A 25,664-nucleotide genomic window follows, 5' to 3' on the forward strand; every position below is an offset into this window, starting at 1 on the left:
TCTCATGAGTAGTGGAAGACATTGCTGTGATCTCTTGCCTGCTTAGGGCACACTGAAGTCTGGAAGCAAGGGTTACTCTTCTTTCAGCCTGTGAGTGTCCCCATTCAAAGGTGCTCCTGGAAGTGTCTCCCTAAGGATCTCTGAATGGAGGAGGCTGGTATTTAATTATTTTTTTTCTGAAGTACACAGGCATAGGCATTAAAGGTTATTATAAAGCTCTAGACAGAGCCATGAGAAATAAGATAAATCCATGGAACTGGGCAACTATTATTTTAAGCTCATTATTTTTTGGCACATGGGAATAAAGAGTCCTCCTTCTATTTTTATGACTTGATTACTTTTAAGAGAAGTATGCGTCGGACAAATCGTGTTCTTCAGTGGTTCTTAACCGAGGGCAATTTTGCCCCCACAGGGGGCAGTGAGAAATGTCTAGAGACATTTTCAGTTTTCACACCTCTGGTTGGGGTTGCTCCTGGCATCTGGAGGGGACACTCACTGTAAGATGCTCAACACCCTGCAATGCACAGGACAGCTTCCCATGACGAATAATTATCCAGTTCCACGTATTAATCGTGCCAAAGTTGAGAACCCTGATTTAAATAGCTCAGAGCCTCGTTACGGTAACATCAGTACTATGTTTTTTCCTTGGATTTTAGAGTGGTTCTGGAGAGAGAGGAGGAAGGCAAATGTCATGAATATCAGTTGCAATTCCAAAGGTGACGCTTGTCATTGATTAATCTTATTTGCTATTTTCTTCCTTTTTTTATGAAGAAAGGGAAGCCAAATCTGTGTTCCCTCTTTTGTCATTTAGAACAAGGATGCTAGGGGTGTTCCTGGGTTCCTCCAGCCTTTTCTCCCTCAAGCAATTATGCTAATTAGTGTTTGATCAGATGATTAAATTATAATGTGATTAATCCTGTGTGCTAACCGCTCTGAATGCATTTTCTCTCGCCTGGCTGCCCTGTGCCCGAAGCACCCTTTGCGGCTGGCGGAGGCCTGTTTTTTACGTGGATGTGGATTTCTGTTTTCAAAGCACTGCAAATTCTCTTTGTTGCCTGGTAAAAGGGAGAGGGGATATTTTTGTAACCTGTTCTCTCAGGCAAAGTCTAGACTGGAGAGGCCTTTGGGAAATATTGAAACCCTAGTTAGAAAGCACTAACGATTTGAAGATATTAGATGTGGAGAAACGCTTGAAAAGGGGAGAGCGTCTGTGTGCAGAGACAGCTGTAGAGGCCCCAAAGTCCATGCAGTCTTTTACTCTGGGAGACGTTTCACCCTTTGCCTTCCTTTCCCTTCAGAGTGTTGCCCAAAGATCTGCCTCTTGTGTATGTGGTGGCCCTGTGAGGAAGGCTCTCTGTTTATTTCAAGTATATATTTCCCAAAAAAGGTATCCCATCATTTAGTTTTGTTTTCTAATAACATGGCTTAAGTTTGCTTTCCTATGCCGTGTACTTTAGACTGGGTGATTTTGAGGTTTGTTGACTTAAAATGTTGGCAAAACACTTCCTAATGTAAGAAGATTGGGAATGCATAGGAGAGAATGTGAGTAGAAAATACTGATGGTGGTGTTGTTGTTGATGGGTTTCCACACTAAGGCTGCAGATTCCCGTGGCTCATTGTGTAGTTTGATGAGGTTAGCAATGATTGAATTTTTCCTAGCACCTTATCACTGTCTCTCCCTTTATATTAGCATAATGGGGCAGTCTGGATACAAGAAATATGAACATGTAGCATGTGTGCAGTTTTTTTAATCAAAATATGCATGTGCTTTCATCTGGCTGGAACTCATATCCTCTTGCATTCAAGAGCAGGCCCCACGATGATACCACATATCACCATTCTGGCTTCCCTCATCCTAAGAACCCATGGGCCACAAGAATTACTCACATAGAGAGTACATATCTGCATAGATTTCACATACCCCTTCAAATATTGTGTAATCTCCTTCATAGAAATTAAAATCTCTTGGTTTTCTTTGAAGAAAGAAATCTTCCTTGTAATTATTCCCCTAAAAAAGGCTAAGGGTAAAAGGAAACTCGTACGTGTGGGGCATCTAAAGTGTGTGGATGCTTGAGTTACCATGTGATTCGCACTAGCTATGTTTATCAGCTACAACAGCAATGATCACGATAACAATGGCTCACATTTATGATTTATTACTAGATGTGAGCATTGTTACTATCACCATTGCCGAGAAGGCAGGGTCAGACCATGTGCTCTCGGTCACACAATTGTCGAATGGCAGAATGAGGCCTACGCCTCTGTTCGCTCTCAGTCAAATGTGTAAGTGTTTTTGATTTCAGTTTTGCAGATTGTGAAGCCAGGGTTTGGAGATGCTGACCCTCAGACCCTGGTCGGGTAGCAACTGTGATCTGAGAATAGCACTTCGAGCCCAGGTTGTATCGTGTCACAGTCTTCAAATCTTCTCCCCAATAAAGCCCCCATTCATTCATTTGAAGTTTTCAAGCTGAAAATGATTATGTTAAATTTTCTTTAAAGAGTTATTTTGGGAAAGTGAAAGATTGATTTTTAAAAATCGGTGTATAAATGTGAGAAATTCATTTACTTTTCCGTGTCAGCCAGTCCACTTACTTAAGTTAGGTTAGTAAGAGACAGGTTAATTAACTTTTACCCACTTCAGAGGTGCAGCTATTTCATGAGATTGCATTCTGTTGGCAAGAGTAAAATTGGAGACCAGATGACAGTTATATTACATTCGTATTGCAGGATAGAATCCTTCCCCAACTCTCAGGTTTAAATCATGCGTCTGTCTTTACGTACACTATATTTCATTTGTCCTGAACTGACTACCAATTTTCTCAATTCCAAAATATCAGAATCAAAATTTTTTTTTGAAATTGCTAATTGGAGGCTGAAATTGTGAGTTTTGTATCTGTTAGAGCTTTTCTGAAAAAAGACCTAAATTATGTTTGTTAATAAGAGCTTAAATCTTATTGAAGCTGAATTATTTTTTACTGGAAGTGTCCACAGGACATGCGTCTTGAAGAGTTTAGAAAATACTACCTAGATGTTCTCATGTATTCAGCTTGACTGAAAGCTCTTGTAATAAATAAGAACGAGATATGCCTGTGTGTGTCTGTGTGTGTGTGCAAGTGTGTGTCATGCTATGGTGACATTCTTATTGCTCTCTCACACTGAGTGAAGGTTCAAGCCAGCTATTCATATGTGATATATGTCTTCTGAGAAAGGAAATTTGCTTTCCATGGAATGTGTCCCTTGTCCAAATGTGATGAAAATAATAATTGGTATTTTTCCACTTTAAACTTGTGGAAATTCAAGGCTTATAAAAGTGAATGCCTTTCCTAAAGAAGGCATACACCCAGCCAGTGGTGGAGGCAGGATTTGAACCTGGGCAATCTAATTCCAGAACTCCTGCACTTAGGAGCTCTCAAGTTCTCAGAGCTCAGAGCTTGAACACCCATGCTTCCCTCAGCGGCTGGCTGCAAGGTGGTAGAACTCAGTTTATTGCCTGGGTGGCCCCTCTGCAGGATATACACTGCATGGTGCTGGTTGGAAGGCTGTTCTAATGAAGCCACAGCCTGGATCCACCAATTGGACCGCTGTTGTGAAGGTTGCCTTCATCCTGTCCAATGAGACACCTCACAAACCCTTGTCCAGGGGTCCCATGGAGGGTCTGACTGCAGAGAAATTTAAAGATATTTGAGTTCCTGTCTGCTGCCTAAGCAACCTGAGGTTCACAGCTGTGATGATACTGATAAAATCGCTGTTTTATGGAGTGGTGAATGAACCTATTTACAATAATTGCTAATATTGATTGAGCTCTTCTGGTGTGCCAGGAACTGTGCTATGTGCTTTATTTTACCATTCCTTTCATCGTCAGACAAGCCTTTGAGGTGCTTATTGGTACTATTTCCACTTCACACTCGCGGAAATTCAAGGCTTACAAAGGTGACTGTCTTTCCTAAAGAAGGCATATATCCAGCCAGGGGTGGAGGCAGGATTTGAACCCAAGCAGTCTAACTCCAGAATCCTTGCACTTGACTTCCAGGCTGTCTTCCTGGATGACTGAGCCCCAGATAGGTCAGCTGGTTTCTGAGTACACATACTATTTAGAGTGGTGATATAGTTTGGATATTTTTCCCTGCTCAAATCTCATGTCGAATTGTAACCCCCAGTGCTGGAGGTGGGGCCTGGCAGGAGGTGTTTAGATCATGGCCTGGTGTCATCCCTCACGAGGGATCCCTCACGGTTTGGCACTGTCTTCGTTGTCTTCATGATAGGGAGTTCTCACAAGATCTGGCCATCTTAAAGTGTGTGTTGCCTCCCCCACCTACTCTCTCTCTCTCTTGCCCCTGCTTTAACCATGTGATCTGCCTGCTTCCCTCTCACCTTTCCCCATGAGTGTAAGCTTCCTGAGGCCTCCCTAGAAGCTGAGCAGATGCCAGCACCGGACTTCCTGTAAAGCCTGTAGAACTGTAAGCCAATGAAGGCTCTTTTCTTTATACATTACCCAGTCTCTGGTATTTCTTAATAGCAATGCAAGAATGACCTAACACAAATGGCCGTGCTTATCTGGGAAACTGGAACTATAAGTTATGTGGAGAGTTAAAAGGAGCCAGATAGCAAACGTGGCTTTCTTAAGTTCCTCTGAAGGAAGATGCTGGGAAAATGTGGCAATATGGGAACAATTTGGGAGTCTTAGGGTTGGGTTGTTTTCATCCCGGCATTTCTGGAATCTCAGCTCATTCCTGAGAGGAGAGAGAGGCTCAGTCACCAAAACATTGCCAAGCACTCATGGCCTCTCCATGCGACTAAGCACCTGGTCACCACCACTTCCCAACATGCGGCATGTGTCACACATCTTTCCACATCAATTTCTATGGTATTTGGATAAAAAAATTAAATGCTCCAAATTCCAGCAGACAGCACTAGGTGACCACAACCTGCTGTAGTGATCCTGATACCATAACATATCTATACATAACCTGACAGCTGACATTGTCACCTGCTTTCTTTCTGACTTGCTTTTCCTCCGACCTGTTTCACCAGGTGCTCACACCCACTCTGAATTCCCATGTCTCAGAGACTGTAGACTTGATGATTCCCTGATTAAACCACTCAGCCTATCTGCCACTGCATCAGAGCAGCTGCACTCAACCAAGGAGCCCTGTCTGCACACACACTATGCTCTGATTGGTCTCATTATGCACGACCACAAACCTCGAGTGGGCTCTTAGCTGTGCCCTCAACCTCACCTCACCACCCTAGTTACTTTCTGTGTCTGTGAGAAGACTACTTCATACCTTTCTCACCTCCCCAAACCTCAAACTCTTCTTCCTTTCCCAGACTCTGAGTCAATAACCTCACATGATTTACCGAGAAACCAGAAGAATCAAGTGAATACTTGGACTATTCCGTGCCTTCCAACACATATCCACACACTCAATTTTTCATGCAATCAGTGTCCACTCCTGTTTTCATTGCCTCCCTTGTACCCTACTGATGAGGGGGGAGTCAGTTATAGGGGTGGTTAAATACATGACCCTGGGCAGATGAAATTGACAGCAGTGTTTCATTCAAGTATTCCCACAGCCCAGGGGAGGATGACAGGGCAGGCCATACGGAGGGAACTAGCAGGAGCTGTGGGAAATAGGCCTTGTAGTAACAAGAGGGCAGGGTGGCCGGGCATGGTAGCTCACACCTGTAATCCCAGCAATTTGCGAGGCCGAGGTGGGTGGATCACCTGAGGTCAGAAGTTCAAGACCAGCCTGGCCAACGTGGTGAAACTCTGTCTATACTTAAAAACTACAAAAATTAGCTGGTGTGGTGGGATGTGCCTGTAGTCCCAGTTACTTGGGAGGCTGAGACTTCTCCTTCTCAGTGTCTTTGGCAAACTTCTTCCCTCAAATCAGATTCTAAATATTGCAACCACTCCAGGGATTAATTCTTGTCCCTCTCTTCGTCTCTCCTTTCCTCCCTGCCTCGTTTTACTTCCCTTCCTTTCTATACTTATTCTCTATGTGATTTAATTTAGGTTGTGGTGTTAAATGCCCTCAATATGCTGATGACTTCTACATTCTAGCTGCGATTTCTCCTTTGAGCTCAGATCCAGGACCTGAAATCCAACTGCCTACTCAACATCCTTTTACAAAACTCACAGGCATCTCAAAATTTAATCTCTCTAAAGCAGAACTTCTGGATTTTTCTCCCTGTACCCACTTCTATCTCACATTTTGGTTATTCAAATTGAGCATCGCTAGTCACTCACTGCACAGAACCGAAATCTCAGAGTCATCCTTCATTCCTCTCTGTCCTTCACATCTTATTTTTCAAACCGCCAGCATGTGTATTGATGCTACTTTAAGAATCCGACCATTTCTTCCACTTTTACTTTTTTTCAAGCTGAGTTCTTTTTTTAGCCTGGATTATTTCGATAATCTGCCAACTCACAGCCGAATTTCCACCCAGTAGCCAAGGGATCTCCTCAAAATATAAAGTAGATCACATCACTTCTCTTTCCAAAGCCTCTCCCTTCATCCCTGAAATAAATACAGCATTGTCTACACACCTCAAAGCCCTTCCCTGGCCTGGCTTGGGCTGGCCAACCACACCCCCTCCACAGGGCCACGTTGGCCATCTGGATGTTTCAACAGCTTTCTGAGCTTGTCCTCCCCTCAGCAGCCTTGCACTGGCCGCCTGTTCTGCCTGGAATGCTCTACCCTGGGCCTTTTCATGCCCCACTTCTTCACTTCCTTCAGTTCTCTGACCAGATATCACCACCCACGAGAGGCCTCCCGGACTACCTGATCTACAACAAAGCAGCCCCCCGATTGCTCAGTTTCTCCTCGCCATGCTTCAGGTTTCTTTGTAGAAGTCTGAGTACTTAAAATCATGTATTTAGAGGCTTATTATCTGTCTCTCCCAACTGGGGAAGCCCACATTTTGTCTACTGTACTCACCTAGAAGAGTGACTAACAGGCTGCAGGTGCCCAGTAAGAAGTTTAGTGATTGAATAATTAATGAATGTTGTTTAAAACAATGTATGGCTCTTAGGGACTTGATGTCATTGCTGTCTTTTCAATTCTTCTTTATTTTTTTCCGATGGAATGACAGTATACCTCTGTGCGACAGTAGTTTCTTCATTTGGAAGGTCTGCACATGTATTTTAATTGAAAGATCAACAAGCATTATGCCCTAGAATTCCCAACTCTGACCCCACCCATATAAGGACATAACAATAAAACACGTTACTTAAAAAAAAACTTTGTTGACTACCCATGTAATTTCTGATATGTTGTATATACTTTGGGGCATACAAGAACATTTGGTTCTAAAATTTCTAACTTATTTTAGAAAATGTTTACTGAACACCTATGGTATATGCGCTAAACTGTAACATCCAAGAAAGCAGGGATTTTGCTTTGTCCATAGTAGTATTTTCAATTATTAGAAGTTTCTCCCTCCATATTTGTTGAATAAATGAGTAAAAACCACTATATTAAGGGCCGTCCAAGAAACAAAACAACTTCCTCGTTTGTAGGTGATGGCAAAGTCTCCAGGACAATAGGACATGCTCACAACTTCAGAAAGGGCGTACACGCGGAAAAAGCTCTGTAGTGTTTACGGAAGCAGAAAACAACTTTTGTTAGCCTGTTTAAAAAGGGCTTCAATGAGAAGGGGATTTCAAAACTTCACTTTTAAGGTTGTATATGCTTTTGACTGGGCAAGGTGGGCAGTGAGAAGATTGGCAGGAGGAAAGAGGAAAAGGAGGGAAGTCTATGGGTGTGGAGGGAGAGACGCTGAATTCCATTAAGCTTCTGTGCAAAGTCATGGTGGAAGACACATCTAAAAATGGGATAGGGGCCAGGTGAGGTGGCTCATGTCTGTTATCCCAGCACTTTGACGGAGCCAAAGTGGGAAGATTGCTTGAGTCCAGGAGCTCAAGACCAACCTGGGTAATGTGATGAGACCCAATCTCTACAAAAACATTTTTTAAAAAGTTAGCTGGGCATGGTGGCATGCACTTGTGGTCCCAGCTACTCAGGAGGCTGAGATGGGAGAATTGCTTGAGCCTGGGAGGTTGAGGTTGCAGAGAACCACGTTTGTGCCACTGCATTCCATCCTGGGTGACAGAAGCAAGGTCCTATCTCAAAATAAATAAACAAAAAATCATCAATAAAAATGGGATAAGCAGCAGATTATGGAAGGATTTGAATTCAAATTCAGATGGAATTGAATTGAAGATTTGTGTGTTAAAATGATCATCTCTATTTTTGCAATCAATGCAGTATTTTGGCAGCAGCACATAGGAGAGCAGAGAGCATTGGCGGAAGGGTGGCCAAGCAAAGGCTACTTCCATGGTGCTGTGCAGGCGTGAGATGGCCTGCCACCAGGACAGTGGTGGTGGCTGGGTGCTGACAGAGGTGGGAGGCTGGGGGAGAGGGAGCCCAGTGGACCTGATCCAAGCATTACTGCTGGTGAAGTCAGGTCTAGATTATCCCCATGGCAGTGGCCCACGATGTGAGTTTACCGTTAAACTAAGGGTGTGGATAGGTTTTGTATCCTTATGCATTGAATTACTGCCAATATTGCCTACTTGATTTTTTTTTCTTTTGAGACTTTATGAAATCTGCCTCCCTGCAAACTACATGCCAGAATGGAGTCACTTGACAGTGATTTTATAACACCTGATGAGAATTATTCTATAATTTTATCACAGCATAACCCAAGAGATGCCGAAACCTGACTGCATTGCACTATGTGCAGATCAGAGGACACATCCTGACGGCGTAATCAGCTTTAGTCAACTAATAACTGACAAGTTTAATTTCTTCTGGTTTTTGCATTTCTCTTGAAATTAAAGCATACAAAAATGTAATATTGACGGCATGAATTTGGGTGAGGTTTCACTGCAGCAATCGCCATCTATTATTTTACAGATCACTGGGCTCACTTTGGTTCCTATTAGTATAAAGCTATTTGGGTTCTACAGTAACCAAAAAATGAATGGTTAAACACAGGTATAAATATATTTTTTTATGTAGTATAACTAAATATCACCCAAATATCCATTTTTCCTCATTCACATAAAGAAAAATTTTAAGTTTAAAAATGTATTCCACATTGTGAATTTTCAAAGTCTTAAACAATTTGAATTGAAATTTACAGGATTCAACTTGGTATAGCTTTAACCTCAAAATAATTTACAATTCATTTCATATTTCACATTTGTGGCCTTGCTTTTTTGTTGAGCAACTTACTGGGTTTCTTTTACGGTTTATCTTTTTTTGGACTTATTGTCTCTCTTCCTTTCTCTTCTCATCTTGCACACTTATACACACACACACACGTTGAATGTATGTGTGTTAAGATTAATCATTTTTTCTGTTTTTATTTGTCAGTAAACATTTCTTTGACATCATCCATTTTGATATGTGTAGTTCTAGTTTATTCGTTTTGATTGTTGTATTGTATTCCACTTTATAAATTTATCATTATGCATTTTCTGTTGATGCACATGTACATTTTTTAAAATTATACTTTAAGCTCTGGGGTACATGTGCAGATCGTGCGGGATTGTTACACAGGTATACACGTGCCGTGGTGGTTTGCTGCATCCACCCCCATCATCTACCTTAGGTATTTCTCCTAATGTTATCCCTCCCCAATCCCCCCATCCCCGGCTATCCCTCTCCTAACTCCCCAACCCCCAATAGGCCCTGGTGTGTAATGTTCCCCTTCCTGCGTCCATGTTTTCTCATTGTTCAACGCACACTTGTGAGTGAGAACATGCAGTGTTTGGTTTTCTGTTCTTGTGTCAGTTTGCTGAGAATGATGGTTGAGATGGAGTCTCACTGTCACCCAGGCTGGAGTGCAATGGCATGATTTCAGCTCTCTGCAACCTCTGCCCCCCCAGTTCAAGCGATTCTCCTGTCTCAGCCTCCCAAGTCTCTGAGATAACAAGCATGAACCACCATGCCAGGCTAATTTTTGTATTTTTAGTAGACATGGGGTTTTGCTGTGTTGGCCAAGCTGGTCTCAAACTCCCGACCTCACGTGATCTGTCTGCCTTGGCCTCCCAAAGTACTGGGATTACAGGCGTAAGCCACTGTGCCCGGCCGAAGTCTTGTTTCTTGTAAGAAGTTTATGTTTAGATTCTTTGCTTTTGTACTTATTGATACAGAGTTATAGTTCAAAGCTGAAAATAAAGAGAAGTAAGGTTAACATACAGTATATACCCATCTCAACATGGTACAGATTGTGAGGAACTGGTGCTATCTAAGCCAGCTGATCATGATACAGAATGTTACAAATGTTATCAATGACTGTACATGAAACCAATGAAACCAATAAACTCACCAACAGGCTTTCTTAGAAGGAGAGCATTAATTAACCTGAAAACATTTACTGTGCTTATTTTATGTCCATTGGGAATAAGGAATAAGAACAGTATAAATATGATTTCTTAGTTGTCCATTTCATTAGGAAATCATGACATAGATAAGTACAAGTTAACAAAATCTTTAAAAAAAAAACAACAAAGTTAATATAAACTAATAAAGAGACAAACTGAGTAATCCAATTTAGTTATATTATAAAATGAGCTGTTGATTGTTCAGAAAAGTGTTATTTTTATTTATTTATTAATTGAGACAAGGTTTCACTGTGTCACCCAGGCAGTGGCCCAATCTTGGCTCACTGCAATCCCTGCCTCCCAGGTTCAAGTGATTCTCCCACCTCTGTCTCCCTAGTAGCTGGGACTACAGGTATGTACCACCACGCCTGGCTAATTTTTGTATTTTTAACAGGGATGGGTATTCACTGTGTTAGCCCGGCTTATCTCAAACTCCTGACCTCAAGTGATCTGCCCACCTCAGCCTCCCAAAGTGCTGGGATCACAGGCTTGAACCACCGTGCCTGGCCTCTTTTTTAACTTTCATTTCAAGTTCAGGGATACATGTGTAGATTTGTTACATGGATAAACTTGTGCCAGGAAGTTTGTTGTACAGATTATTTCATCATCCAGGTATTAAGCCTAGTGCACATTAATTATTCTTTCTGATCCTCTCCCTCCTCCCACCCTCCACCCTTCAATAAGCCCCAGTGTGTGTTGTTCCTCTTTATGTGTCCATACGTTCTCATATTTAGCTCCCATTTATAAGTGATGACATGTCTTAGGTATTTGGTTTTCTGTTCCTGCACTAGCTTGCTAAGGATAATGGCCTGCAGCTCCAAAGACATGGAACCAACCTAAATGCCCACCAATGATAGACTGGATAAAGAAAAATGTGGTACATATATACCATGGAATACTATGCAGCCGTAAAAATGAACAAGATCTTATCCTTTTCAGGGACATGGATGGAGCTAAAAGTGTTAAATATAAAAATAAAGGAGGGAGGAAGCTTTGTGAACTGTAGTTGAAGAGAGCTTCAAGGAAGAGAAGCTGTTGCCACAGAATCCTATGGAACATGGATCAGTGCTGTCCAGCAGTTTGAGGGATGGCTTGGGCATTGACAGCACTGTTGTGGGCTCTCTGTGTGTGTGTGTGTGTGTGTGTGTGTATGAGAGACAGTGAGTGTGTGTGAGAGTCTGTGTGAGTGTATGTGTGAGACACTGAGTGTGAGTGTGTATGAATGTATGTGTGAGACTGTGAGTGTGTGTGAGACAGTGAGTGTGAGTGTATGTGTGAGACAGTGAGTGTGTGTGTGTGACAGTGAATGTGTGAGTGTATGTGTGAGAGTGTGTGTGTATGTGTGAGACAGTGAGTGTGTGTGTGAGTGTTTGTGTGAGAGAGAGTGTGTGTTTATGAGTGTGTGCATATAAATCTGGAGACTGGATGGAACTTAAGGAGTTCATCAAACTCCAGGCGGCAGTGAGAAGCTTTCAGGGATTCTCAGAGCAAAGTTGTGTGCAACAGAGCCAAAAGATAAAATGAAAAATGTCCTGACTCTTAAGTTGTGAAAAGTCAAAAAGACAATTTGACAAAATCAAAACCATGAAGATGATTCAAGAAATTGCAGAAGATATATATAAATGTATATGTATGTATGTATGTGTGTGTGTGTATATATATATCTGGTTTGGGTACAAAAATTTGCTGTACTAGATTATTGATAATATATTTTAAGACAATTTACTAAGCTAAAATCAGAATAAAATATAATCTATCATTGTGCTCTAGAGAAGTTATTGCTTAATGAGGAAATTAAGGCTAATATTCAAACCTGTGAGGTTCCTGATGTTTAAGTGTGTATAAATCTTGAAAGGAGGTAGCCTCAGGGCCACGCTGGGCAATTCCTCCAAATTCCCTCACTCTTGTTTTTGTTTTTGTTTTTTTTTCTTTGTCTTTTTCCATAGTTGTGGAGTTCAACCATAAGATAATTGTTTTATAATATATATTTATAACCCTATTTTTTTAAAAAAATATATTTTATTGCACTTTAGGATCTGGGGTACATGTGCAGAACATGCAGCATTGTTGCATAGCTACAAACATGGCAATGTGGTTTGCTGTCTCCATCACCGTCATCTATATCTGACATTTCTCCCCATGTTATCCCTCCTCAACTCCTTCCCCCCACTGTCCCTCCTCTAGTCTCCTCCAACAGACACCAGTGTATGATGCTCCCCTCTATGTGTCCATGTGTTCTCATTGTTCAGCACTCGTCTATGAGAGAGAACATGTGGTGTTTAATTTTCTGTTCTTGTGTCAGTTTGCTGAGAAAGATGGTTTCCAGATTCATCCGTGTCCCTACAAAGGACACAAACTCATCGTTTTTTATGGTTGCATAGTATTCCATGGTGTATATGTGCCACATTTTCTTCGTCCAGTCTATCATCGATGGACATTTGGGTTGGTTCCAGGTCTTTGCTATTGTAAACAGTGCTGCAATGTTTCAGAAGGAGTGGTACCAGCTCCTCTTTGTATGTCTGGTAGAATTTGGTTGTGAACCCATATGGACTTGGGTTTTTTTTTTGGTTGGCAGGCTATTAATTGCTGCCTCAACTTCAGCTCTTGTTATTGGTCTATTGAGGGTTTCAAATCCTTCCTGGTTTAGGCTTGGGAGGGTGCAAGTGTCCAGGAATTTATCCATTTCTTCCAGGTTTACTGGTTTATGTGCATAGAGTTGTTTGTAGTAATCTCTGATGGTAGCTTGTATTTCTGTGGAATCTGTGGTGACATCCCCTTTATTATTTTTTATTGTATCTGTTTGATTCTTCTCTCTTTTCTTTTTTATTAATCTGGCTAGTGGTCTATTTGGTTGATATTTTCAAAAAACCAGCTCCAGGATTTATTAATTTTTTGAAGGGTATTTTGTGTCTCTATCTCCTTCAGCTCTGCTCTGATCTTAGTTATTTCTTGCCTTCTGCTAGCTTTTGAGTATTTTGATCTTGCTCCTCTAGCTCCTTCAATTTTGATGATAGGGTGTCAATTTTAGATCTTTCCTTGCTTCTCATGTGGGCATTTGTTGATATAAATTTTCCTCTAGATACTGCTTTAAATGTGTCCCAGAGATTTTGGTACATTGTGTCTTTGTTCTCGTTGGTTTCGAAGAATGTCTTTATTTCTGCCTTCATTTCATTGTTTATCCAGCCAACATTCAAGAGTCAATTGTTCAGTTTCTGAAGAAACTGAAGCTGTGTGGTTCTGAGATAGTTTCTTAATCCTGAGTTCTAATTTGATTGCACTGTGGTCTGAGAGACTGTTTGCTATGATTTCCATTCCTTTGCATTTGCGAGGAGTGATTTACTTCCAATTATGTGGTCAATATTACAGTAGGTATGATATGGTGCTGAAAAGAATGCATATTCTGTGGATTTGGGGTAGAGAGTTCTATAAATGTCTATTAGGTTTGCTTGGTCTAGATCTGAGTTCAAGTCCTGGGTATCCTTGTTAATTTTCTGTTTTGTTGATCTGTCTAATATTAAGAGTGGAGTGTTAAAGTCTCCCACTATTTTTTTTTCTCTTTTTAAAGCCTTCAACAAAATTCAATAGCCCTTTATGCTGAAAAGTCTCCCACTATTATTGTGTGGGAGTCTAAGTGTCTTTGGAGGTTGTTAAGAACTTGCTTTATGTAACTGGGTGCTCCTGTATTGGGTGTATATATATTTAGGATCATTGGCTCTTCTTGATGTATTGATCCCTTTACCATTATTTAATGTCCTTCTTTGTCTCTTTTTATCTTTGTTGATTTAAGGTCTATTTTATCAGAGACTAGAATTGCAACTCCTGCTTTTATTTGCTCTCCATTTGCTTGGTATATCTTCCTCCATCCCTTTATTTTGAGCCTATGTGTATCCTTGCATGTGAGATGGGTTTCCAGGATATAGCACACCAAAGAGTTTTGACTTTTTATCCAATTTGCCAGCCTGTGTCTTTTGATTGGGTCATTTAGCCCATTTACATTTAAGGTTAATAATGTTATGTGGGAATTTGATCCTGCCATTCTGATGCTAGCTGGTTGTTTTGCCCATTAACTGACGCAGTTTTTTTCATTGTGTCAATGATCTTTACCATCTGGTACATTTTTGGAATGGCTGGTACTGGTTGTTCCTTTCTATGTTTAGTGCTTCTTTCAGGAGCTCTTGTAAGGCAGGCCTGGTGGTAATGAAATCTCTGAGCATTTGCTTGTTCATAAAGGATTTTATTTCTCTTTCACTTATGAAGCTTAGTTTAGCTGGATATGAAATTCTAGGTTGAAAGTTTCTTTCTTTAAGAATGTTGAATATTGGCCCCCACTCTCTTCTGGCTTGTAGGGTTTCTGCCAAGAGATCTGCTGTGAGTCTGATGGGCTTCCCTTTGTGGGAACCCGACTTTTCTCTCTGGCTGCCCTTAGCGTTTTTTCCTTCATTTCAACCCTGATGAATCTGACAATTATGTGCCTTGGGGTTGCTCTTCTTGAGGACTATCTTTTGATGTTCTCCGTATTTCCTGGACTTAAATATTGGCCTGCCTTGCTAGGTTGGGGAAGTTTTCCTGGATGATATCCTGAAGAGTGTTTTTCAGCTTGGATTCATTCTCTCCATCACATTCAGGTACACCTATCAAATGTAGATTAGGTCTTTTCACATAATCCCATATTCATTGGAGGCTTTGTTCATTTCTTTTTATTCTTTTTTCCCTAATCTTGCCTTCTTGTTTTATTTCATTGAGTTGATCTTCAATCTCTGATATCCTTCCTTCTACTAGTTTGATTTGGCTGTTGAAACTTGTGTATGCTTCGCGAAATTCTCGTGTTGTGTTTTTCAGGTCCATCAATTCATTTATAGTCTTCTCCAACCTGTTTATTCTCATTAGCATTTCATCAAACCTTTTTTTCAAGGTTCTTAGTTTCTTTGCATTGGGTTAGAACATGTTCTTCTGGCTCAGAGAAGTTTGTTATTACCCACTTTCTGAAGCCTCTTTCTGTCAATTCATCAGACTCTTTCTCCATCCAGCCTTATTCCCTTGTTGGTGAGGAGTTGTGATCCCTTGGAGGAGGAGAGGCATTCTGGTTTTGGGTGTTTTCATCCTTTTTGTGCTGATTTCTTCCCATCTTTGTGGATTTATCTACCTGTGGTCTTTGTAGTTGGTGACTTTCAGATAGGGTCTCTGAGTGGATGTCCTTTTTGTTTATGATGAAGTTATTTCTTTCCGTTTTTTAGTTTTCCTTCTAACAGTCGGGACCCTTTGCTGCAGGACTGCTGGAGGTCCACTCCAGACCCTGCTTGCCTGGGGATCACCTGCAGTGGCTGCAGAACAATGAGGGTTGCTGCCAGTTTCTTCTTCTGTTACATTTGTCCCAGAAGGATACCCCCTAGATGTCAGCCTGAGCTCTCCTTTATGAGTTGTCTCTTTGGATATACAGGGGTCGGGGAGCTGCTTGAGGTGACAGTCTGTCCCTTATAGGAGCTCAAGTGCTGAGCTGTGAGCTCTGTTGTTCCATTCAGAGCTGCTGAAAAGGTACTTTTAAGTCTGTTGCAGTGGAATTCATAACCACCTCTTTTTCCCAGGTGCTCTGTCCTGGGAAGGTGGGGCTTTATTTGTAAGTTCCTGACATGCTGCTGTCTTTTTTCAAAGATGTCCTGCCCAGCAAGGAGCTAACCTAGTCACAGTCTGCCAGCAAAGGTGTTGCTGAGCTGCTGTGGGCTCTGCCCAGCTGCTGTGTGAACTTCCTTGCGGTTTTGTTTATAGAGATATAGTTAGAATTGCCTCAGTAATGACTGTCTGCCTCAGTAATGGCGGATTCTCTCCCTAATGATGGACTGCCTCGGTAATAGCAGATTGCCTCAGTAATGGCAGATAGCCTCGGTAATGGTGGGCTGTCTCAGTAATGGTGGATTGCCTCAGTAATGGCGGACTGCCTCAGTAGTGGTGGACTGTCTCAGTAATGGTGGACAACCCTCCCCTACAGAGTTGGACCATCCTGGGTCCAGTTGTGCTTGCTGTGAAACTCTCAATCTAGAGCGTCTCAGATTGCTGGTCTTTGTGGGGGTGGGACCCACTGAGCCAGATCACCTGGCTCCCTGTTTCAGCCCCCTTTTTTTCAGTTGAATGGGCGACTGTGTCTCCCAGGCATTCTGGGGGCCAGTTGAATTGGCCACCCAGATTTGTGTGAGTTTTTGTGGTGCGTCCTGCTGCACTGGGTGAAACAGCCATGCTGGAGACTCAGGGTGCTTTTCTGCCTGGGAATCTCCCACTGTCTGTGGGCAGTAAAAACTCATTTGGAAATGCTGTGGTCACTCACCCTCTGCGTTCTCGCTGGGAACTGCACTCCAGAGCTCTTCCTATTCATCCATCTTCAAAATGGTTCCTATAAGCCTAATTTTTAAAAATTTTACTTTAAGTTCTGGGGTACATGTGCAGAATATGCAGGTTTGTTACATAGGTATACATGTGCCATGGTGGTTTGCTGCACTTATCGACCCATCATCTAGATTTTAAGCCCTGCATGCATTAGGTATTTGTTCAAATACTCTCCCTCCCCTTGCCTCCCACCCCTGACAGGTCCTGGTGTGTGATGTTCCCCTTCCTGGGTCCATGTGTTCTCATTGTTCAGCTCCCATTTATGAGTGAGAACATATGGTATTTGCTTTTCTGTTCCTATCTTAGTTTGCTGAGAATGATGGCTTCCAGCTTCATCTATGTCCCTGCAAAGGACATGAACTCATTCTTTTTTATGGCTGCATAGTATTCCATGGTATATATGTGCCACATTATCTTTATCCAGTCTTTCATTGATGGACATTTGGGTTGCTTACAAGTTTTTGCTATTGTAAATAGTGCTGTAATAAACATGCGTGTGCATGTGTCTTTATAGAATGATTTATAATCCTTTGGGTAATACCCAGTAATGGGATTGCTGAGTATGACCCTAATTTTTTACCCAAGAGGTTTTTCTGGTTCTGGTCACATGCAGGGGGCTTTATTTATATGTCCCTACAGACATTATTTTTCTCTACAAATTGTCAACTTCCTGCCTTATCCTATTCCTAATGATGACATCCTGCTCTTTGGAACTTAAGGCCCCAGAGTCCTAGTTAGACATAGAAGGACCTTTGGTAATTACCTGTCAAAATCTTCTATTTAAAAGATAAGAGGGGAATGAAGATATACAGTGACTTCTTTAATGAGGCACAATATGATTTGGAAGGAGCTGGAACCCAAACCAAGCTGGCCTATCTCCTAGCTCTAGAGAGTTTCCATTATGGCAAATGTATTAATAAGAAGAATGTTGGAAGAAATTAGAAATTCACAGATAAGCCAATGCAAATCAATATATCCATGCCGGATTGAGTGATATATCCTAATAGGCTGGCCTACAGTGATCTTGTTAGTTGACTGAGAAGGGTTTCTTTTTTAATACTAGAAATTTGGGAGGATTAGTAATTACATGGTATTAACACAATGTTCCTAAATTTATGGCTCAATGAACACTAAGTATGACTGGAACTGGAAACATATACATAACCATTATGCATTCGGCCCTTGTTTTTTTCTCTGAGACTTAACATCTTATAGAGTGAAAATCCAATAATGAGTTTTGGTGACATAGACTGCCCCTACTGTCTGGGGAAGAGTCACACCGGGCCGAAAATCTCCTCTGCCAGGGTGCAGCGCAGCACAGTGCCGTGGTTTGAGGCAATGTGTGCTCAATTATGGTAAAATGTTAAATTAGGTGAAAGAGAATTTTTCTGGTCACTTGAGTCTGCCTTTTGGACTCCATAAATCATTAAATTATTTACATTAACCCTTTCTAACCAGTCCTAAAATAATCAGCTTTCTGTTCTGCATTATTCCTCAGTTAGGTTTTCTTGGGCAAATAGCCCTGGGTCCCAGTGAAGAATCCAACATACCTTAGGATTCTTAGTCCATGTTGCACAAATGGGTAGGTGAATGTTGTGCAGATGGGCTCCCTGTACGGTTTATCAGACCTCAAATCCTGGTTTCTTGTCATACTTCAACAGGGAATGCTACATTTGGACTTTGGATCTAAATTTTATTTTAAATTTAGAAAAAGCTCTTTTTTATAAAATAATTATGTGGTTATTTTAAGGTAACAGTGTCTCATTCTGAAGACCATCTCTTTCCATTTTTGGTTCAGCTGTGTTTTAGACATTATCTAAATTTAGTTGTTCACTTAGATTTTATCACATCTTCAAAAAGTGCTATTTTAGAGTAAAGAATATTTTTAATTGTTCTCCTGTTCTTAACCTCAGCATCCATGCAGGGTTGGAGAAGAAGGAACATGTACGAAGCTGAAAATTGATGTCTAAACCTTCACCTAACTTTGGCTTTCCTAGACCAAATGTTAAAGCATGGGATAAATATCTTATGTGACTTTGTCTTTTTTAAAAAAAGAACACAACACATCGCATAGGGGCGGGGTGCCTCCATCCAGGCAGTGTTGCCCGGACAGGCAGGTATCCCTTTACCATGTCGAGGCCCCGGGGGCTTTCCTCACTGGGAGGTTCTTGAAGTGATGAACCATGCAGTGTTATATTCCTTTTACCTTCTCCCCTCTCATACAAATGATGACAAATTGCCTAGCTGTAAATTTGAAAGTCCCTAAATGGCATTTTTGTCAAAGCCTTTAGAACAAAATGCTTACTCGGAGAGATTTTTAAGTCTTGGGAGATGGGGTGGCGGGCAGCAGTCCTAATTATTATGCATCATGACACAATGCATTATGCATCACGCTTGCTATTCTGCTTTTTAAACACTTGTTATGGATGATGAAACTAATTTAAATGGACAAACAGGGCGCTCTCCTGTACCATACTCCTGTGATGTCACATTCTTCTTCCAGGGGATTTCATCACTGCTTCCCTTGGAAGTCCCCCAAACATGCATATTTTAATATGACACTTTAATAATTAGCTTAGAGATAATTGTCAGTCAAGGGAAAATAACCTTTTATCACAGGTGCCTTGAAAGTGGCATGTTCCAGAGAAGAAACAAGCGATCTGATTGGCACTTAAGCTTGCTTCCCTTTCCCTCCTGGCATTTATGTGGAATAAAATACTACAAATGGGGAGAGTGTAAAAAAAGGAAAAGTGTGGGTGTGGAAGGGGAAGCTGGAGCTGTCAAATTGTTAAGACAAATGGGGCTTAGAGAATCCTAATTAAACCTGAAATTGCTTAGAAACAGGAAGTATGTATTCCTAATTGTTGGCACCAAAAAAAAAAAAAAAATCTAATTTACTGAATATCTTTAAATAAGAATAACCCATTATTTGGCTGAATGAGGTTTCAATCCTTACCTATTGAATAGGTGAATGGAGTGATTTTAAAGGCTATGAAATTCACCTCCTGGGTTCAGCATCAGCTCTAAAGAATTTCAAAAAAGAGCGAGCTTGAAGCTATGTGTAGAATTTTGTTTTGATTTTTTTTTCTCCTAGGTGTATTCTAGTTATATTTTGGAAAAATTTTAGTTTATTGAGACCCTTAGAAATATTATTTGGGTCTCTAAAAAATAAATATGGGGATATAGTCTCAAGACTCGACAGAAAATAGATTCATTTTAAGACAAACCAGCAACATTGCTTAATAAGAAAAAATGTATCCCCTTGGGGTATGACTTCGGTTCCTGGGAGTATGTGAAGGATCTCTATGGCAGATCACAGCACAGTTCTTTCCTCCTGTTATTGTCCCTTTTGATGCAGAGGATCAACCACTCCCTCTTTTCATTTGGGGGTAGGAAGGGCATCTAGCATCTTGACATCTCAAATTCATCATCACATGGTGTAGGACAGAACTAAGGACAAATCAGGACCCTTTCTGAGCCTTTGCTCAAGCTTCAAATCACACTTCTCCTCTTTTGTACATCACTTTGACTTTCATTCATTTAAAAAACATATTTTACACGTTATTCCCACCTTTTAGAAATTGATTTTGCTGTTTTGATGTTATTTCTATAGTAGATGGGAAGGGGCAATAGATTGGAATCAGGAACTGTGGATTCTGCCTGTGGTTGCATCTCTGACCTCGGGATCTCAGGGATATCAGCCACGTTGCCTCGTCTGCGGTAACAACCACAGGGGTGACAGGTGGAATGATGATGGCTGCAAACTATTGAGCACTTCTAAATGCCAGGCACTGTATAGGATCTTTCATCATCATATTTAATTCTCACTGTAATCCTCTTTCTTTACAGATGAGCAAACTGAGTCACAGAAAGGTTGAGAACTTTGCTGAAGGTCACTAGAGGTGTGTGTTCAGTTTGAATGCACATCATCTGACTTCAGGAGCAGTATGATAACCCAAATCCCTAAACTCGTATTTCCATCCTGTCTGCCTCATCAACTTACTGTAAACAACAAAGCAAATGGCCATCACATAGGAAAAAAACCCTGGGTGTCTGTGACACTTTCATTGTTATCACTTTCTCAGGATTTCATTTGGAAAACAGACATAATCACAGTTGCCCTGGAAGACAGCGGTGTTCATTATGTGGAAGAGATTTGATTAGTGGTGGAAAATTTTGTCTTTTAATTTTTCCAGCAGAGGATTGGTATTGGCTTTATCCTGGGAGATAAAGGGACCTACATTTGCTTATATTTGCTGAATAGATTCTTGTGTCTATGTGAGGGGCAGCCTGCCTTGAGGCATTATCTGTGTCAGCCCAGGTTGTGGGCTTAGGGATGGAGGCTACCAGTTGAAACAAATGAGCTTTGCTCAGGGGGATAATAGCCTTATTTTGTGGCAGTCTGTCCCTTCCTATTTGTTCTGAGAAAATGACCAACTGATAGGCCCTTCATCATGTACAAACATTGTTTGTTTGGATTGGGGTTATCTTTTTTCTTTTTTTGGCAACGGGAAAAAACAATATGGCAATGACCTGAAGGTGGAGAACGACCTCTCCTCTTCATTCAGCCCCTAAGCTGTCAGGTCTCACTGCCTGCATCACTGGGCTAGAGCATTTCAGCATCTTCTTTCTAAAGCAAATCAAGTCATGCTTAGAAGATTTGATACATGGCTCTTCTCAAGGCCTTTTCTTCACTTGTTTATATCTTGAACTTGTAAATTGCCGTCACATTTTCAAACCTTGTAATCACCTCACCAATTGCTGTTTTCATGAATAAGAATACAAGATCAATAGACTTCTCAATATTTTCCTTTGCCATGGGGTAATCGAAGGTCAGTCCGTGAAGCTGACATTTCAGTTATCTGGTCTACCTCCTGTTAACTGGATTACCTACTTGCCTCTTGTGATTGGTCCCAGTGGTTTTATTTCTGCCTCTACGGTTGTCAGGGCGTGGTTCGAGGTCAATAGCATCTGCAAGTCAACATCTCATCTTTGTTTTCCATTATATCCTTTTCCCACTTTTCTTCATGATTAACTAAAATCCCTTGACATCAATGAACTATGTATTTGTCAGTGTTGCCATTAAGCATTAGTGTCACCGCAATGGAGATGGACAGCTCCCTTCCTCATCAATCCATGTGTTTATGTGAGCATTTAAAATAGCTATTAGATGTAATGCAGACAAAGCAGTATTTCTTTTGTCAGAGCATAGCTTTTCAAGAGAAATTCTGCACTTCTAACTTTGGTCCTTTCTCTACTGCTAAGAGGTGGGACTTCCATATGGGTTATTATTACATTTTAGCGACAACAACAGTAAACAATTAAGAATTTTAGTTTGAGATTAAATATTGAAAAACGTCACTAAAAGGGTTACAAAATATGCAACTGGACCTGTGCACAGCCAAAGATTCTGCATGGTTCTGTGGTTCTTCGTGCACGGGAGAATTACAGTTGGCACAGCCCAGCCCATGCTGGAGGCCACAAATAAAGCTCTTGTTTAGTATGCTCCAGTTGCATTTTGGTCACATGTGCTTATATTAATGCCTGTGCTTTCTGCTTCCTCTTGGGTATTATGTGGTTGCTTGGCTGCAGCAGGAAATTTCGCTGCCTTGATGGCCGCTGGAAAACTGCAAGAGATCAAAATATTCAGGGAATCGAGCCTGCCTCATACCCCTCATAAAGCTGGAAAGTAACTCCAAAAGTAGACAAAAGTAACCCTCAAAAGTAGACAAACATATGGAAATTAAATAATCTGCTCCTGAATGATCTTTAGGTTAGCAAGGAAATCAAAATGGAAATTTAAAAATTCTTTGAACTGAATGGTAATAGTGACACAACTTATGGAAACCGCTGAGATACAGCAAGAGTAGTGCTAAGCGGGAAGTTCACCCCATGAAATGCCCACATCACAAAGTCTCAAAGAGCACAAACAGACAATCTAAGGTCAGACCTCAAGGAACTAGAGAAACAAGAGCGAACAAATCCTAAATAATACCCCTGTCTTCACATACCACAGTTATTTAGGTTAATGCACATATGCGTGGTCTCATAAGTTCTCTTGCCCAACCGTGGTTTTTAGGTCAAAGAGATGTGAGTTCAAATCTAATCAACTCCTCCCTAGCCTTTTATAGGATGAAATGGTGTTTCATTTGTGCTGTTCTCAATCATCATCTCCATTATAATCTTTAGGATATGTTAGGCTTTATTTTTTATGCAAAGGAGCTTTTTGTATTTCCCCTCACATTTCAAAGCCAGAGCTCTCTGAAGACATGTCGAAACCCACTTACTCCTGCCCCTGCCTGTACTCCCTCAACACCTGGTGAGTTTCAATCTGCCATTCCTTTCACTAAAACAGTTCATTCCAGGATCACCAGTGATGTCAGATTGTTGAATCTAGCAGACAATTTTAATCCTCACAACAGTTTCCAACACTGACGACCACACTCTCTATTGAAACAATCTCTTGCTTTAGCTTCCAACTTCCCACTTTCTTCTACCTTTTTTATTTTTCTAGTCTCTATATTAGCCAGGTTGTGCATGACCTTTAAGTGAATTCCTTGAAGTTCAAACCAAGGCTTTCCTCTATCTTTATTCTACACCATCTTCCAGAATGGTAAATGCATGCCCATAACTTTCTACTTCCTGCCCTACTTTGAGCTTCAGACCTATAAATTCAATTGTCTGGACCTATCCAGTTCGAACTCTCAAAGTTGCTTCGAAAGCTAGTAATCCTAACCAAGTTCCATCTTCTCCTTCTGTGCCCCACAAATGGCCATACCGTGAGGGTGGGGTAGTCATGGTTCATATGTATCCAAAAATAGAGCACAGGTGGTGGAAGGGAATTTGGGTGTCTTGGGAGCCATGGTGTGATCGCTTGGTGAGAACTGTGGCTCAGGGTTCATTGTCTGCTTGTCAGGCACAGTGTGAGGATGGAGTGCATGGACTCACAATCTGAAGATGTGTGTGCTGGGTTATCTGAGCGTGAAGACTTCTTTCATACACTCTGGTGTGATGGTGCTTCTCTGACCTGAGTACCTGCATGGAAGGGAGAACGTATTCTCACTAAGACTGAGTACTTGAGATGTGGCAGTTTGTGAGGTCAGATGGTAACGATTTCTGGCTGTCACTTGATTTGCTGTATTTCTATGATTCGATTCTGTGTCTCTGGTTATATCTATTATATTTCTGCTCCTCCTTTGCTGTCTCCTCACATCTAAAGAATACTTCACTTTTCACTTATTCAGTGATAATTTCCCTGTAAACCTCAAAGCCTCTTTCTGGTTTATTGTTTATCTCCTTGTAATCTAACTCTTCTACTCTCTGATACCAGGAGGATGGGAGATGAGGAAGAAATATTCTCTTTTTGCTGAAGCAAGGGTGCCTCAGCTGGAGAATACAGTGAGAGTGAATCACAATCTAAGGGCACTAAGAAGTGAGAAAGGCCAGGGCCGACAGCAAAGTTGACTTCCAGTGGTCCCAGATGCCTATCCCATATGGGCCCCCGTGGGTCTTCAACACAATCTACTCCTCCTGGCTCAGCCCACAGAGAGGTTTTGTGGGAAAGGTTTCTCAAATAACCAAAATGAGAAAGACAGGCTTGGCCTGGAAAGTGACCCAGAGCTGAGCTAAGTTCTCTCTCAGGCTCCGGTTCACCCATGAGGGTTTCTCCGTTCTGTCTGTGTAGGGTTTTTTCCTCTCTCTGCAGACTGCCTTTATCTGCTTCTCCAGCATGGACCACCCGGTTCTGCCACTCCAGGACCCCCTTCCCAATTTCTGGAGGAAAGGGTCAACACCACAGCCCATTTATGGATGAACCTTAAAACTCTTTATAATATACTTTCTTTTCAAGAATTCATGTTGGTGAACTTGTGAGAACACTTAAATCAATTAAAATTCAGCAAGCATCAAGTATTTGGTAAGTTATCGGGCACTTGACTGAGTCAAGTCAGGATTTAATCTCGGCAGGTACAAGCTTAAAAAGAAAGCAGTCATTTGAATTAATGTTCGAAATGCAGAGTCACAGATACTAATTTGGAGGTTCTGGCTAGTACATAATACCCTCAAAAAGTCCGTTTGCATTTGAATATCACATGGAGACTCTGTTTCTTGTTCCTTGACTCTGCAGGCTGTAGTGTGAAAGTGATTGGTACAAGCCCAGTGGAAAGGACTTGGGAAACACTGAGCCTTCCCATGTTATTTTATGACAGCGTGTGCCAGGGCCTCCATTATATTAACTGAATGAAATGTTCATCTCTGGGGTTTCAGCAGCACTTCGTTACCTCCTACACAATGTCCCTGTCATGGTATTGCCTCTCATTGAAAACCTACAATGACCCCAAGTGAAAAAAATTATTATTTTTTAACTAAAATATATTTATTTATTTTTATTTTTTTAGAGACAGGGTCTTATTATGTTCCCCAGGCTGGAATACAGTGGCACAATCATGGTTCATTGCAGCCTTGGACTCCCAGGCTCAAGAAATCCTCCATTCTCAGCCTCTTAAATAGCTAGAAGTACAGGCACACAGCACCATGCCTGGATAGTTTTTTAGTTTTTATTTTGTAGAGATGGGATCTTGCTATATTGCCCAGTCTGGTCTTGAACTCCTCCTGCCTTAGGCTCTTGGGTAGCTGGGACTATAGGTGTGTGCCACCGCATCCAGCTGAGAAAATTTTCATTATTATCTCAGCTGTACAAGTGAGAAAACTGAAATCCAGGGAGGTTAGCGCTGAGGCAGCTAATTATGGGTGGGGCCAGGATCCAAATGCAGATCTCTCTGACATCAAAGCCTAACACTCTACCCAACCTTCTTGTGTTCCTGGTTTACCAAACTACCCATCAGGAACAGACTGGGGACCTCCTAGGTTAAGAACGTCTAATAAATTCATCTCT

At 41.3% G+C, this 25,664-nt stretch overlaps 1 long non-coding RNA gene across 1 annotated transcript; it reads left to right on the forward strand.

Moving 5' to 3' along the window:
- Window positions 1–1,529: 1,529 nt before the first annotated feature.
- Window positions 1,530–22,558, forward strand: LOC116550797. Its single transcript, XR_004268581.1, has 4 exons — window positions 1,530–1,542; window positions 5,329–5,335; window positions 8,116–8,122; window positions 20,807–22,558. It is a non-coding gene; the product is annotated as an uncharacterized LOC116550797 (long non-coding RNA).
- The last annotated feature ends 3,106 nt before the right edge of the window (window positions 22,559–25,664 follow it).

Source organism: Sapajus apella, unplaced genomic scaffold (genome assembly GCF_009761245.1).
Source record: "Sapajus apella isolate SASKATOON/1434 unplaced genomic scaffold, GSC_monkey_1.0 scaffold8, whole genome shotgun sequence".
NCBI classification, from domain to species: domain Eukaryota; kingdom Metazoa; phylum Chordata; class Mammalia; order Primates; family Cebidae; genus Sapajus; species Sapajus apella.